The following is a 5,844-nucleotide window of genomic DNA, read 5'->3' as shown; positions in this document are numbered from 1 at the left end:
AATATTCAAAAATATAACAATCCACAAAAATGCAATTAACAGGGTTACAATTGTTGTAGGAGAATACATACTCACATACACACTATATTTCCCTGAGATATTATAGGTATCGTCAATAAGCACAATTCACATTTTTTCAGAGGAAAATAGTGGAATTTCCCCAAGGTATGTGAGAGAAGACCAAAGCAATCGATCCCAGGCTAACAGATTGAGACAAGTTTGTAGATCTCTGATAAAACTTATCACAGTCTTTAAGGCCTTGTTCACACGGGCGTTAAATTTTTGGATAAACGAACGTGCTCTGAACATCCTAGACGTTTATGTTGCGTTTTGTAGTGGCGATCGATTGACTTCTACACTGGCGTTCGTTTGTCTCTGTCTAACGTCAGCCTGCAGCCCAAATTGTAGTTTGTGTGTTAACCTGTGGGGGCAGTGTCGGGAACTGGATATGAAAGCCCGCCGCTACCGGGTTCATTCTCTGACTGCACAACGTCGGATTAAAGGAAGTTTTTTTTGTGGTTTATGAAATTTCCGCGTATGTTTTTCAACAATTTATTTTATTTTATTTTGCCTTTTTCCGCATTTCCCTATGTATAGCATGTAGGATTATGGGATATATCCGGTCCTCCGAAGCGTAAAATGAACATGAAGAAAACGAACTAGAAGTGTTTTCCTTGCATTCTTTGGGATTTGAACGCCAAGAAAAAGCTGCATGCAACGTTTTTTTGATGCCGTATAAACGCGCAGCCGGACAAATGCACGTCACCAAAGCCCGTGTGAACACTCCCATTGACTCCTACGTGTAGAAAACACTCTGCGCTTGAAAAACCCTCGATTTTAACGCCCGTGTGAACAAGGCCTAATGCTATGACAAATTGTGACACTTATCTAGATTTACAGCGCCTCTATAATTTGTAACAAAATATAAACACATTTTAACCTGTCACATGCACACCTGAGTTCACCTGAGGACTTCATCACTTCATTAACACGACATACTGTTACCACCATACACTAGCCACACACTGCGTACCCCTCTTTTTCCACAGAAATTTGTGGGGTTTTTTTTTCATAAAATGACACAATCTTTTTAAACCTTTATTGCTCCATTTACAAGTTATTTTCTTTTCTCGTTCTTTCAAAGTTAACAGGAAAAACCAGGCAACAGTAAAATTCTCAGTTACAAAGTAAATATTAAATGAATATCTTTAGTATACCCATGTGTGAGACAGAATGCCCATGTGTGATGTACATCCTTGTATGCCGTTGCTGTGAGCTATTTTATTACATACTGATGTGTGAAAGAGAGCAGGGGTTAACACTAATCTTAGATCACTGGCTCTTTTGTGTTTCAACCTCACATTAAAGCTGCAGAAAAGCTTCTATAAATAATTATAATAATAATTTCAATTTGACAGAAATCAACAGTGCTGTAAATAAATTTATCTTAAAAGCAGCAGGTGAAAAGACTAACAGGTTTTGTTTTTTTATATCTTAAGGAGCAAAAATAGGATTAATTTGTGCAATATGCACCATTATAAAACAACAATGTTATTTTGTTCTTCATTTAACTGCTAGACTTTTGGAATGTGCAGCTTAAATGTCTTCACACTTTGACCACAAGTAGACAGTTTTGACGCTTTGTAATGTCTAACTTCCTTTACTGGCACCAGCACATTTAATTAAGAGGGACTAACCCAACCCTGATGCCAGGGACAAAAAGCGAGACCCAGACACAGTTTAACAACGCAAAAAGGGTTTCTATGTGGAGATTCAGTAATTCACACTTTTATAGATCAGTGTAATTCTAAACGTAACATGAACTAGTTGAAGACTTTAATGTTCCCAGATCTGTTGTTCCTGCAGACATTTCTGTGCAAAAGAGTTGGTATGGTTCAGATTAGCGTCATATATTAAAAGTAAGCTTGTACTCTGGAACTGTCAGTGGTAAAGCTGTAACTTTAGTTTTGGTGAAACATTTTTACACTTAAAAATATTGAGTAAATATAAAAAAAATATAAAAATCATGTAAAATATACTTCATGAATTGAGTACAAGTCAGTAAAAAAAAATTAAGTAGACCTGAATAACTATATTTAGTACAATGAGGTACAAAATTGAGTAAATGTAATGAAAATCAGAAGTTAATGAAAAGTGAAAATAAGTAAAATAATTAAGTAGATATAATTGAAATGGAAGGTAGAAGATACTGAAAATTATACTATTATTTAATAAACAAATGTGCTACATTTACTAAATATTTTAACTGAATGAAAGAAACAATACACACATTTTCATTTTAATTAAACATTTATTTGCCAAATTTGACAAGACATGAAGTCTAAACTCAACCTGGTTTACATGCAAATGACATGTAACAAGATCATAAACAGAGAGCTGGATTTATCTTATTAGTAAACAGTTTCAGAAACAATACTCCTGCCACAAGTATTATACAGTTAACATGTGGAAAGTAGACTTTTGTATTAGAATCTAATGAGATTTTACATCTGAAAGATTGCACACCTTCACACTTCAGTTTCCTGCAAACTGTGGGATCCATACAAATGTGTGTGCAGACCTTCTCAGGTCTTAAAGAAGCAATGACAGTCTAAATGAAGACAGGACACTAAATATCCATGACCAACAGTACCATGCTTCACTCGGTAATGATCGAAATTCCTTTTGATGATACGACAAATGTGCAGAGCTTACACCGCCATCCCATAATGCTGGCACCTAAAAAAGGAACAAAAGTATACAAGTAAGTACAAGTGTGACTGTTACTGTAATCTTTGATTCAATGGTTACACATTTAATACTTCTGTAACATTTAAAAAAAGTTGATATTTACCTCCTGTTTTATCTCTATTCAACTTCTCTTCATTAGTGGTGTTGGTGCTGTGAAAGAGATATAAAAAATATATAACATGTTTCACACAAACACACAAAATCAATCAGTTTTAGGTTCTTTTACTTACATATCAGAACATACATAATGTTTCACTTTAGTATTTTAATTTCATATTACTTTCTCCCAATTCTAATTCTGAGAGAAATGTTGTATTTTTACTAAATCTTTATATTTCATAGCTTTAGTTATTAGTACAGTACTTAGCACATTAATTTTATAACATCTGCTGCTGCGTGCTCAGTGTTTAATCATGATAAAAATACTTATATACAGTAACAGATAAAACACTGCCAGAACCCGGACACTGCACCTCATTTCTGCTGTTTAAACCGGATTTGTTCTGAGTTTCCTCCTTAAAGTGTCGGAGTGACCGAGCAGACTCGCGGTTCAGTGTGTGAGGTGGACCGGTACACATGCGGTAATTATTTGAACATGTTAGTTTTATATCCTCTCCACAGTGGCGGTAGGCTGCGCAAAATCACTGCATTTGGCGGGAGAAATTCAAATATTGCGGCCCAACCGCCGCCGTTTACACCGAGAAACCCGGACATGCACGCGCTGCTGCTCGGTGTTAAATCTCTCCTTTTACACCAGAGTTTAAGTGTCTGTATTAAACGCGCTTTAGCTGAGCAGTTTGGTGGTTGGAACAAACAAGTTAAATCACACTGAACCCCAGGACTGGCCTGTTGCTAGCTATCGTTAGCTCTGGAGCTCGGCTGTGACAGGATTCAGAACAGTAACTCACACACTATAAAGTTGTGTGTGCAGGCAGACAGAGTCATTATTACAGTAACTTGTGTTAGCTGTTTCCTCACCAGGATTTGTAAGGAGTGTTCCAGAATGTTCCAGGTGCTTCATGTCCATTCTCACATCTTCACAGCCTTCTTGTCTCTGATGTTACACCAGACTTCCCATGAGCACTTGCACAGGGCAATTTACTCAATTATTTAAGTTTTTGTTGTTAAAAATAAAGAATATTGAGTTGGAATAATTTATAATTGTAGTTCTTGAAACTAATCAGTACAATTACTCCATTACCAGTTATTTTGATTGAAATGTATCAAAAAATATTAAGTGCATGTTAAAAATATAATTCAGTTAGTCAAATACTGATTTTTACCAGTGAAGTAAACTTAAATTATAGTGTAAATTTAAGACAAAATTAATAGTTGTTTTTTTAGGCATTTATTTTGATTTGTCTAACTCAAACAATCATGTATGTGACTTTTAGAGATTTTATTAAGGTAACATAACTTTTTTATAACTGTGAAATTTACAAGGCCACAGAATCATTTTTTAGAGTGTACACAGAAAACACTTTGGGTTGTGTTGTCACTTCACAGCGGTAAGAGTGAATCCTCTCCGCACCAGGATGGATCATGACATCATGATTGTGATAATTCCACTATAATCATATAATCAGAAAGCCCAAATACGAGCCAAGATAATTATTTATTGTAGATAGGAAATTAAACAAAACTGTACAGAATTAGTTAATATCAACAACATAAGAGTAAAATATGTATAAGTTATTAAATGATTAAAACTATGATATATATATTATATATGATATAAAAATAATTTTTAAACCAAATAGTACAAAGAGTAAGCAGTGGAGAGAGACACACACCAGCTCTACAATTAAACACTCCACTACCTACAAGAGAAGCATACATGCGTCCACACGCACACACACACACACACACACACACACACAGGGCATGTCCACCGCTGGCCCCCCTTGTAAACTCAAGCCAGTGGGGACACCAGCTCACAAACTATATGACTCTCAAACACACAGAAATGTTTAGAGCTAAAATTATGAATTAGAAAATAAAAAAAATTCTGGTACCTGAAAACCAGCTTAAGACTTAAGATGAGCAGCAGAACCAGAACAGGTTAGAATAAGTCAGCATGACTCTGTGCAATATACTGTATACTTTCTGATATATTTAAAAATACTGAATCTGCAGAAACAATGAGCGTCTCAACAGTCTCTGTTTCGAGCATCTAATAGAACAGTAGCCTCCAACTTTTTTAGCACCACAGACCAGTTTTATGTAAAATAGTTTTGATAAAGCATAATAAAGTGCATAATAAATACAGCATATGATAACAAAATCAGTGTGAGTCCTGAGCTTGGTTCCCTGTGATGTAACATTCCCGTCTAAGAGTGAAGAAAGATTAAAATAATAAAGATACTGGAAATGGAAATGGAAGCAGAGTTTATTCAGTGGTTTTGTGATGATCTCAAGATATTGTTATTAATCCAGAAAGTCGGCAGAGCCGAAGTTGTCTTAAACATACTTAAGGTCGCATCTTTTATACAGAGCGGGCTTGGAGTGTGTGAATTACCAGTTTTGATGAGGTCGTTATTTAGGTAGGACTCTTGGCGTTTTCTTTTAAATGCTGCTTTTTTTTTGTTGGAGTTCTCAGAGTCTCATCAACTGTCTCATCCATAAGTATTTTTTCCTTTTCAAAGAAGCTTTACTGAGATGTTTGTTTTTACTCATATTTAGCCAGTTATAGCTTTTAACATTGTCTTAACTTTAGTAGGCATCAAAAACTTCAACACGTCTACTATTTTATGTGACAGAAATCACCAGTGCTGTAAATATATTCATTTATCTTAAAATCAGCATGTGAAAGCCTAATAGTTGTAATGATGTTATGAGAAACAATAATAATACATTGGTGGATTGTATACATTATTATTTTAGCACAGCAATGTTATATTTGTATTTATTGCTTCTGAACTTTAACGAGCATCTGATGTACTGATGTGCTGAGATGGAGTATTTCAAGATTTATTGAAGCAATGTTTCAAGATTTACATATGTGTAATAATAGAAATAAAAATATATAATTATAAAAATAAATACCATAAAGCACATAAAATACACAGATGCTTGGACACTTCAAGCAAAAGT

At 34.8% G+C, this 5,844-nt stretch overlaps 1 long non-coding RNA gene across 1 annotated transcript; it reads right to left on the bottom strand.

Moving 5' to 3' along the window:
• Positions 1-2,484: 2,484 nt before the first annotated feature.
• LOC128508511 (uncharacterized) lies at positions 2,485-3,912 on the bottom strand. The gene is made up of 3 exons (XR_008355923.1): positions 3,730-3,912; positions 2,855-2,901; positions 2,485-2,739 (listed from the first exon to the last, which is right to left on the bottom strand). It is a non-coding gene; the product is annotated as an uncharacterized LOC128508511 (long non-coding RNA).
• Positions 3,913-5,844: the final 1,932 nt, after the last annotated feature.

This window comes from Clarias gariepinus, chromosome 20, assembly GCF_024256425.1.
Source record: "Clarias gariepinus isolate MV-2021 ecotype Netherlands chromosome 20, CGAR_prim_01v2, whole genome shotgun sequence".
In the NCBI taxonomy this organism is placed as follows: domain Eukaryota; kingdom Metazoa; phylum Chordata; class Actinopteri; order Siluriformes; family Clariidae; genus Clarias; species Clarias gariepinus.
This window is presented reverse-complemented; position numbering and strand designations above follow the sequence as displayed.